The sequence below is a fragment of the Silene latifolia genome, chromosome Y (assembly GCF_048544455.1).
Source record: "Silene latifolia isolate original U9 population chromosome Y, ASM4854445v1, whole genome shotgun sequence".
Lineage (NCBI taxonomy): Eukaryota > Viridiplantae > Streptophyta > Magnoliopsida > Caryophyllales > Caryophyllaceae > Silene > Silene latifolia.
Genome location: NC_133538.1, coordinates 256,744,671 through 256,756,597, shown reverse-complemented (window position 1 = coordinate 256,756,597; position 11,927 = coordinate 256,744,671). Strand labels below are relative to the sequence as shown.

The window sequence follows — 11,927 nt, the reverse complement described above, 5'->3', positions numbered from 1 at the left end:
GATGCTTCTGCGAAACATTGATCAATCACGTGGATTGTGTAATGGTACGAGACTAATTGTGACTGATCTGGGGGCGCACGTGATAAGACGTACTCTCTTAGGTAATAGAGTGCATATTGCTCGACTACGACTACTAATGTAGTCTATCATGAAATTTGTGATTCAGATATGCGTACTTCTACCACGACTACTAATGTAGTCTATCATGAAATTTTTCAATTTTTAGAATAATTTGCATATGTTAAAGTTGATTATTAAATTATATTTATTTTATCGGGATGTAAAGTTTTTTATGTAGGCAAATTTTATTTACAATAGTAGATTACATTATTTTCTCTTAAACCATTGCATATTTCCATGTGAACACGTATTTGTAACAAGTTTTAAACATTAATTATGTAGATCGCTGATTTAGATCAACTAGATAAGTAGAATAGAAATGCAAGAAAAAAAAATACATCCAAAAATATTAATACCGGCCCAAATACATACCCGTGCAATTTACACGGGTTTAAAACTAGTACTTATTTTAATCACACAATATCTTCCCTCTATCCAATCTCCTACCTCAACACAAATACTTTACCGCATAATACTCCCTTTCTTTAATTCTTTCACGCCCTTTTAGTACGGAGGGAGTATATTATTAGCACATGAAGTGACTCTGCTCCCTTTTAGTACGGAGTATATTTTACAATTTAGTTTTCCATCATTTATTTAATCACCCCCACAATTCACCTTCGTCACCCGAAGTACGCACCACCACCCACCAACCTCAATCGAACACCACAACCATCAGATCAACCACCACCAATCGCCTCCCCAGTCTCAGATCTGTTTACTTCCTATACCATCATTCCACTTTCAATCGCCAAATATTGAATCCATATCTTACATCTATTCTTCTCCGATTCCGATTAATTCCACATCTATCTGTTACCCAAATCATGACTCATCTTTATGAGTGATTTAATTTACCCTGTTATTTGTTGTCATTTTTTTATCTTATTCTCGGAATGACATGCAAGACCCCAAATCATGAATTTTCAATTCATCTGATTAGGTTGCAGTATAGTGTTGTGTATTTGCTGCTGGTTTCATTTCTTAACAACAACAACAACTGCGAAATAGTGATGAGATGAAGTTATGGATATCATATTTGCTGGTTTCGTATTATCCTCAAAGGTCAGAGCTTTCTCGTTTTTAAGGCTATCTTCCCACCAACCTAGTTATGTCCCTTTTCATTAACTTTCAATTCTACTTCTTGCTTTTAATCTGGGGTTATCACTTTTTGTGTGTGTACTGTTTTAGTCTACCTTTGTTGATCGATTTTTCACCATAATCATCGTTTCCTGCGTCGCAAAGCACCATTAGCAGATTCAATTTTTCGTCTAAGTGGTTAATCACATGAATGTTCAATTTGTTAGAGGAGAATCGACTCCATGATTAGATTGAGCTGATGCAATGCATGATGAGAATGTAATTAGTAGGGAAAACACACTTTAGTTATTGTAGTAGATAATTAGGCATGTATAAAGCACACTGATATTTCCCCCTCTTTAGTTAGTTGTTATAGTTAAGATGAGGATTGCGGTACATTGGAAAAGAGTTAAAAAAGCTAAGGTTGAAAATGGACCATGAATTATCGATTAAGAAAAGGACTTAAGTGACAGTGAGTGAACTCTCATCTTCAGTTATACCAGATTCACATGAACACCCTCCACATAACAAATGCATTCATTTTTAGAGATGTGATAAGTTAACTACCCACTTATGCATAACACACTACATAATTCCACAAATTTTTAACCTTTTTGTTTGTTTTTTTTCATGTTTTTTTAAACTACCCTTTTTATTGCTGTTAATTTCCTAAATGGGTTTTCAATCTTGGTGGAAAAAATTGAGTTTATCAATCAAGTCGAGTTTTCTAACCGGCAATTCTTTGAAATGTTTTATCTGTCTTTCTATTCTGATGATTGAGTTTATCAAAATTGGCAAATGTTGCTTCGTATTCTTTTTATTCTGATGATTGAAATCATAATCCTCAGCTGGGAGATCCTACACAACACAATAAATTTTATGAGTTGATTAAATATCAAACCAGTTTTCTTAATGAAAGGACAGTAGAACATAGAAAAACTGATGTACCTGTTCTTGATGAGAGTCAAATAATGTGTTTGCTTCTTCACCAACCATCTTTTTAGATTCGTCAATGAGTTTAGCAGGGGCGGAGCTATTAAGTAGCATGGGGTAGCACTCGCTACCCCAAACCCCAAAAAAATAGCTAAGGAAGATTTCTGCAACCCCAAATAAAACTGGAAAGTTACTATAGTTAGTATAGTATTAAGCGCAAGTAACACATGAGTGTTTGTGATTCAGTGGTAACTGGTAGGAGTAGTAATGAAGTTACCCTGCAACCAGGGTTCGAATGCCCTCCCTCCATAGTTTCCCCCTTTTTTTTGTTTTAGTGTTCCACTCGTTAAATGCGTGCTGACACATAACTACAAAAATTGCCTCTTCATTTTTAATTGTCGATCAGTTTTATATTTTTAAACAGGTTTCTTTCCTTATTCTTTTCTAAATGCCAAACAATCATATAAATTTAAATATTAGAGATTTATTTAGTTAACTTTTATAGTTATAAAATGAATGTGAAAATATAGGCGTAAATCAATTTGAGTTACAGAGAAATATAATGTTTGCTTAAATATAAAATAGAAATAATTTGGTGAACCACCGTGTTTGAGCTTAAAACCAAAAATCAACATTAATAGTGAGTTATTATGTAGCATCCGTTAAATTGGTGGTGGTTAATCGTGAGTACGTAATTTAGTAGATACGTATATGGTAATATTCGCGGTTTCCAAATTTTAGGACGATTATATGTCAAAAAAAATTGCTACCCCAAACTCGGAATCCTGGCTCCGCCCCTGAAGTTTAGTAAGAATAGTTGCTCCAGATGCGTCTTCAACTAATAACTCTAGACGATACCTACACGAATTCAGTTACTTTGTTAAGCTATAGAGTTGTGCTATGGTTGGACTAAATGTGATAAATGCACAATTACACCGTCAATGGATTTTTTACAGATTTGTTGCAGTCCTCGAAGAAGAAACCTTTAGGCTCTGTCTTAGGTCTTAGGCTTCCTGTTACAATCAGGACATGAAGGACATGAAGGAATGTACCAAGGTAAGGTAATTCTCCCATAACTTCCTTTACTGTTGTAACACCCCCATACTCCAAGTGCCTTACCAGGACCACTCAGGTATAAGGATGCCACCATCTCGGTTACCCGAGGCATGATAATCATAAGACAATGAAGAAACATACTTAATTAAATAAGTTTAAATGATTACATTACAAAACCAATCGTAAGCAAAATACAACTCGTTCTCAAACTATAAACCAACTCGAAAGGAACTGTCCTAACAAACACAAATGAAGACTAAAGACTACGATATGTGATGACTCCATCCCCAAATAGATCCCACGCGTATCCAAGATATACCGCTAAGCAAATCGCTCACCACCCCGAATGGATCACCACGATTTTAAAACATTTAAACGGGGTCAATACTAATCACACAACTCAATATACATCAACAATAAGATAAACAGACAAATTGACCGAATCACACACACACACACACCACCAACCAATTCCCATCATCTCAATACGATCGTCCACCGGGACCCGCCACGCCATGGGGGACCGCAGCCGTTCCCACCTAAGCCCCGCTCATCATACGAGCGATAACCCCGTCCCATTAATGTGCACATCCCCTTCCGTGGCGGGTTCCACGAAGGGCGAAACTAGGGCGTGAGATCACTCCCGCAAGTGACCCCACTCAGCCGAGAACGCATCTCGAGAACCAACAATAAACACAACCACAATCACAATCACAATCACTATCATCATACCAAACAACTAACTACAAGACATCACCAATATCCCATTATGGGACTAATACGAGTAGAAATCCTACCCGGAAAGCAACACAATCATCGACGACCTAGCAAATGTCTCAAAACCTCTTCTTTACAAATCCTTCTCCTATCACATAATCACATAATCACATAATCACAATCTAACCTTAACAAATCATAAAAACCCCCAATCCCAAAATTAGGGTTTAACCAAATCAAAGGAAAGACAATAAAAAGGGTACGTAGATCTTACCCTCGACGCAAGGAATCCAACGATATAAACAACGACAAGAACCGACCGTCGAACTCCGGAATTGCTAAGAATGCGATTAGGAAGATGAACTTGTTGCTTTCTCTCTTAAACAGGGTTTTAGGTTTTGTAAAAGTGATTTAAAACAATGACGACGATACTTAAATACCTTAATCGCATAATTAACAAAACCCGAGAAAATTCCCCGTAAAACCGGACACTCGATCGAGTACCCAAGGTACTCGATCGAGTACCCCCCTACTCGATCGAGTGCCCCACTACTCGATCGAGTACCCAACAGTCGAAACTATTTTATTTCGCAACTTACCCTTACTCGACAGAGTAAGGCCTACTCGATAGAGTACCCAAAGACTTATAAATACGGAGTATTACAGTCTTCCCTCCTTAAAAGAACTTCGTCCCCGAAGTTCAACCCATACATAAAAACAACCATACTGACTCGACCAAGACACAACAACTTAGCTAAGGACTCAAGAACTCGACCGAACATAGAACATGAACTCTTAACCCCCATTCTACCAACTATGTTTACTTCCACAACATGACTCACTATATCGTATCTACCACATATATATCTCTCACGACACCAACTCCATACATAATCAACTACCATCCTCTAATGCTGCTAGCTCCATAATATCATCAACTATCAAACCCAATACTAAGACACTCATAGACATCAAACGGAATGTTACATTCTACCACCCTTAAAAGGAACTTCGTCCTCGAAGTTTACTCAGACTCATAACATCATCCCTCCAACTGTCAACACTATATAAAATATTCTCATACTCCGAAGCATCACCCTACTACAAGCGCGGCCATGGCCTTTTATAAGTATTATCCACAAAACAAATCCCTCCTTTACGCTACGCTAACACTCTACTTCCAATTATATTACCGCATGCACCACCATGAAAAATGTTACGTCCTCGTAACTCACTAATACTAAATCCTTAGCTATATTTCATTACCCTCTTTACCACTACATGTCAAAGATAACCGTTTATAAACCAAACACTCACTATTCTTATATCCAAGGCTCCCGTACATAAACATTTCTCATTCCTCAACTCATTCGGCATAGCACCTAACCTATACCATAAACTCGTAGCAAATCGCCATACCCACTCTTCATTATTATCACAAACCAACATACCTCGCTATGTAAAGCACTTATCTTCCAGAAGCATAACTCCCGATCCACACTCGTTACGTATACTCACACTAGATCCTCAAGTTCTTTCCTTCATTACCGCAAAACTCATACACAACTTAACATGACACTAATTCCCAATACCCTACACTCACTATCTCAACAAAAGATTATGAACCACCTGCATCTTTCGGGTCATTACCACACATGTTCTACGACTCACTTGCCATTACCATGTCTCAAAACCTTAACTAGAACAAGATCATAATTATTGTAACAACCTCTCACAACCGTGTCCCATTAACATAATGTCACTATACCATGACAACAACGAAAACATATACAACTCTCTTTATATTAAACTCTACCCTCCTTCTCAAACTGAAACTTGTAAGAAACATTAGCAAACAAAACAATAGTCTATTTGTCCAAACCGAGACTCACAGAAAAACAACAACAAATAAAACAACAATCTATGTATGATCGGTATGTATTTTCAAAACTCGAATCATAATCATCCCGCCTACTCCACCACAACCGGTGATGGCATCACAACACCGCCACCAACAGCCACACCGCAGTGCGAAAATACCCGCATCACAACACTAAATATCGTGCCCTGATCACCACCCGAGGCACCACAACCACATCGATAGACATCACAACTACATACAATTCCATAAATACGACTTAAATAACCTTTCTGACAAGAAAACTTACTCAAATCCACCTTACTCAATCACAACGCAACATATTATATGAATAAACAGATAAGCATCTCATGAACATCATCTCTACCATTTCACGGAATACACATGTGTTATTAATACACATAAAATTATAACAAGCCATGTCAAATTAATCAAATTATTACCTTTTTGGATATCATTCAATTAAATTACCGTGTCCAACATATATATTACAGAACATTCATAAAACAACTTTATATTTATCACACCATACCACTTCTTGTGAGGTCAGAACCTCACACAAACATTTACACATATCAAAGACCCGTAATCACAACCAACTAGTCAATCCTGACCACGTAAGTTACCACTCGATAAAGGTTACCTGTCGCCCGAGTTTAACTCATATGCCCCTCATAACATATTCCCCCATTCGCACAACCATCACTTCCTGCCAAATATAACCATACCTTTACTATTCAACTATTAGCATCCGCCTCATCTAACCACATCTTATACCCTCTCACAATCATACACAACAATCAGGTCCCTACCAAATCAACCTCTTTAGAATTGCTACCTTTCTAATATACCATCACTCTTAACCACTAGTAACAACGCCACAATACCACCACTACTCGTATATCAAACCTCTTACACTCATATCAAAATAACACGGTTTTTCTCCTATCTTTGGTTATCATTCCAAATAACGAACATCAAACCCTTCCACAAAATTACCTCAACATTATTCCCAATACTATCTTATTTGTGTTGTCATCCAACTCTCCACCAAATACCTCGTATCGTGCCAATACTCCACCAACTTCTTGCTCCCTTAATTCCTCGAAACTCATTATCAATCATGTTGTCCTGAAACTCCTATATAACCTTTAGCTAACATCCTTGCGACGCTATCACACATTTCAATGATTCCTTACCTTTATATCACATAACTCCGGTGAATATTTTTCTCAGCTTCCTTTTATCCTTCTTTTCTCTTTACACTCAACAATAACAATTAATAGCTCAACTCCTTATTCCTTCTAGCTAACTCTTTAGTAATCCAGTTACCCTTTCGTTGCTCCAAAACTCAAATTCCATTATTTTCTACCGACATCATCTCACTCTTTCTTACCATGGATCTTCTCTTATTATGCTATCACTCACACTTGCCACTAATCTATCCATAAAATCAACGTTCACTGTCCAAACAATTGCATCTCCTTCGTACCTCTCTAGAAATCAGAATTCATTTAATACCGTTAATTGCCCAAGGAAATCCCACAGTTGTTTCATCTCTTAATAAACCAAATCTCCCAAACTCACTCACTGTGTACAAATCTACCTCGCGACATGTCTCCATAAAGTTCACTGTTTACCACTCTTCTCAACCCCCTTCAAAACGAACTTTCACTACATATATCCATAACCCACACGACTCCTAACCATCTCCCTCCATAATTCTTTACACATCTCAAGCTACCACTATCCACATCCTTACTTTCAATCTGTTTATTCTCACGTTCCTTAGACTCACATCATCCCTTACCCACTTTCACTTACTTTTACATCACTCAATTTCGCGAATAATTCACTCACCACGCCTCACAAAAACTTGCACCATGCCTCAATCAGCTCATCAACATTCTTTTTCTTTTTCTACTTCTCAGCACAACCACATATAGCTCATCTCCTCCCACCAAACTCATACTCACCAAAACGTGCCACTCACCACCCCATAAGATTGGGTAACTTACGAATCAAGACCAACTTACATGTAAAACAATGCAATAAGAAGTAAAATAACAACTTTGAATTAAACATAATATGCACGAATGTCAAAAGATAAGCATGTGACCCAAAACAAGGGTCACTAGATCGAAATCTGAGCCACTCGATCGAGTAAGGGACTTACTCGATCGAGTAGGTGAAGATCAGAAGCACGTAAAACAAATAACCAGGGTTACTCGATCGAGTAACTAACGTACTCGATCGAGTGCCCCCTTACTCGATCGAGTACCAAGGATACTCGAAGTACCCCAATTCTCAAGACAACTGTCCCGTTTTAGAAATGTCATAACTCACTCATTTCTTGGTCGTTTGGGGCGTGTGACCTATCGTTAGAATCGTAAAAGAACAAGCTATCACCTCCAATTGGAATCACATTAAAATCATTTATGCATCTCAAGTTATAACAGTTTAAAGACAACTTTGTTGTAATTAGACGACATCACTATTTGATTTTAGTTCCAAACAACGTAAGCGACAACAAGGTAAACAAAACAACCCAAAACTCATAACACCAAAAGATTGCTAATCATATGTTACTATGTTCAAAGCCAAGCAACAACATTCATCATGCACATAGATTATTTAACTTGTCAATCACGCTTTACTCACATGCTCTTATTTTATAACTTCACGTACACAATAACATAATATACGACATGAAATCCCCTATTCACATGTTACTAACATAGCAAAAGTAGAAAATCCACTTCCATCACATAAACATGTCCTCCACACGAATTTCATATTCTCATGCAATTCCTTAACTCATCTTTTCAACCAATTCAAAACAACATTATAAACCAACCGTCTTGCAATTCATGTATTCAATCAATGACAATTATAATCATATCATCATTATCCTTCACTACACATCTCACATACTCCACATGTATACATCCATTGATTCATACAACACCTTACTATATAGATACACAACACACAAAGTATGCACATAGCGATCCCGACTCATATCCCATGTGACCTAGGTTCAAAATTGTAGGGCGACCCTGCGACTTTAGGACGTCTCCCAAGCCTTTGCACTAGCTCCTACAACTTTTACCCCGGTTCATTTTAATTGACTCCCTATGTTCATTAGGTTCATTGGTTACAAGTTTCGGGATCGTCGCTCTGATACCATTTGTAACACCCCCATACTCCAAGTGCCTTACCGGGACCACTCGGGTATAAGGATGCCACCATCTCGGTTGCATTAGGCATGATAATCATAAGACAATGAAGAAACATACTTAATTAAATAAGTTTAAATGATTACATTACAAAACCAATTGTAAGCAAAATACAACTGTTCTCAAACTATAAACCAACCGAAAGGAACTGTCCTAACAAACACAAATGAAGACTAAAGACTCGATATGTGATGACTCCATCCCCACTAGATCCCACGCGTATCCAAGATATACCGCTTGCAAATCGCTCACCACCCCGAATGGATCACCACAGCTTTTAAAACATTTAAACGGTCGACTAATCACACAACTCAATATACATCAACAATAAGATAAACAGACAAAATGAACCGTCACACACACACACACCACCAACCAATTCCCATCATCTCAATACTTTGACCGTCCACTTTGGACCACCGCCAGCCGGGGGACCGCAGGCCTGTTCCCACCTAAGCCCCGCTCATCGTACGAGCGATAACCCTGTCCCCATTAATGTGCACATCCCCTTCCGTGGCGGGTTCCACGAAGGGCGAAACTAGGGCGTGAGATCACTCCCGCAAGTGACCCCACTCGGTAGAGAACGCATCTCGAGAACCAACAATAAACACAACCACAATCACAATCACAATCACTATCATCATACCAAACAACTAACTACAAGACATCACCAATATCCCATTATGGGAGTAATACTCGAGTAGGAAATCCTACCCGGAAAGAACACAATCATCGGACGACCTAGCAGAACTGCCTCAAAACCTCTTCTTTACAAATCCTTCTCCTATCACATAATCACATAATCACAATCTAACCTTAACAAATCATAAAAACCCCCAATCCCAAAATTAGGGTTTAACCAAATCAAAGGAAAGACAATAAAAAGGGTACGTAGATCTTACCCTCGACGCAAGGAATCCAACGATATAAACAACGACAAGAACTGACCGTCTGAACTCCGGGAATTGCTAAGAATGCGATTAGGAAGATGAACTTGTTGCTTTCTCTCTTAAACAGGGTTTTAGGTTTTGTAAAAGTGATTTAAAACAATGACGACGATACTTAAATACCTTAATCGCATAATTAACAAAACCCGAGAAAATTCCCCGTAAAACCGGGACACTCGATCGAGTACCCAAGGTACTCGATCGAGTACCCCTTACTCGATCGAGTGCCCCACTACTCGATCGAGTACCCAACAGTCGAAACTATTTTATTTCGCAACTTACCCTTACTCGACAGAGTAAGGCCTACTCGATAGAGTACCCAAAGACTTATAAATACGGAGTATTACAACTGTGGCCTGACAGTAGCAAATTTCATTCTGCGTATATAATGTTTGATTATTTTTCTCGCCGTAAATCAAGATAATTACGAAGGAGAATAATGTTATATAATTAGTTGTAATCTAAATTGTCTCCATAATTAATTTGTAAAATGGAATATAATTCAATGTTTAGAATGAGATTGTTTGATACCTCGTCTCGGATTTCAATAGCGGTTGAATCCTTCTCGACAGATTCGTTCACTAAAACTCCGTGTACATCTTTTTAAAGAGAATAGTTTATATTAATGATACAAATAACACTAAGAAAGTAAAATTGATGTCTGAAAATATTTGAGTTGGCGTTGTTCTAAAGTGTTGAATGATACAAAGTCAAACCTGTGTCTTGGAAGTATGGAACTTTCGGATGTAATCTTTTTAATGTAAGTGTTAAACTGAACACGATATGATGATTTGTTCGATTCAATTGCCCTGTCAACATATACATTTATGATTAATTAGTAGTTATGGTGAAGCTACAGTAGATCAATAATATATTAATATATGTAATAAGTTAATATTACGTACAGAGTATCTTGAACATATCTCTTCGTCTATATGGACCATATCTATTGAGATTAGCAGCTCGCCTGGGACATAAGGAACATACCTCTTCGTTCAGCTTGTTGATCGTTGAGTGCACGTTGATGAGTAAGCACTGAAATAGAGAATATAAATCAAGTTAATATCAATGTGATGATGAATATTGGTTAAGCAAGATAAACCCAGATCTATGAAATATGGAATAGATGTGTGGAAACTGAAATACAAAAAGACTTATATTTATAGTTTGTACAATCCTCCTAATTTGAATCAAATTTATGTTCTACAGGAACGTGGAAATTAGTGGAAAGTGGGAATTAGCTGGAGGATGAAGTTTGGATGAGATTTTATTTATTAAAATATACATATTCTTATGATGTAAATAGTATGTAGCTGTGTTAGGCTGTGTACAGGAGTCATGTGTCATTAAACCTGTGATATATAACTGAAGATTAGATATAATTTTGCTTTTCTTAAGATAGAAGATACTCAAATTTGGAGGGTGAAGTTTGATTGGCTGTATAGCTATTTTCTTTAATCTTCTATCATTTAGGGCTTGTTTGGTTGCCCATTAAAATCATGGGATCTTAAACTTCCTAGGAAGTGTAAAACCATGATGTTGTTTGGTTGCCAAAATCATGGGAAGTAGAAGTTCCCACATGAATCTACTTCCTCCATTATGTGGGAAGTTACTCACCAAGTCCCCCCTTGGTCATTGGAACTTCCCACATGAATTAACTTCCCACATGCAAACCAAACACTTTTTGGGAATTCACGTGAATTGGAAATTCATGTGAACTTGAAGTTTCTGGGAACTTTAGTTCCCTTATGTCAACCAAACAAGTCCTATATTTAATTACCATTATCTTCTATCATTTAGATTTAATTATCATTATTTATTAATTTAGGTGTTTCGGCTATATTGGAGACTCTATAAATGCTCGGAAAAAGCTTCCTTTAATAATATAGATAGATACTAGATTTAATGCCCGTGTGATGCACGGACCATTCTGTAATATCTTACCATATGTGATTC

The 11,927-nt window shown here is 37.4% G+C and overlaps 1 long non-coding RNA gene across 2 annotated transcripts; it reads left to right on the top strand.

Annotated features, from left to right (window-relative positions):
* Window positions 1–676: 676 nt before the first annotated feature.
* Window positions 677–11,398, top strand: LOC141633897 (uncharacterized). Of its 2 annotated transcripts, none has more exons than XR_012538652.1 (3): window positions 677–1,228; window positions 3,090–3,189; window positions 11,181–11,398. It is a non-coding gene; the product is annotated as an uncharacterized LOC141633897 (long non-coding RNA). The 2 variants fall into 2 exon arrangements; XR_012538653.1 differs by having other exon boundaries at window positions 3,090–3,194.
* The last annotated feature ends 529 nt before the right edge of the window (window positions 11,399–11,927 follow it).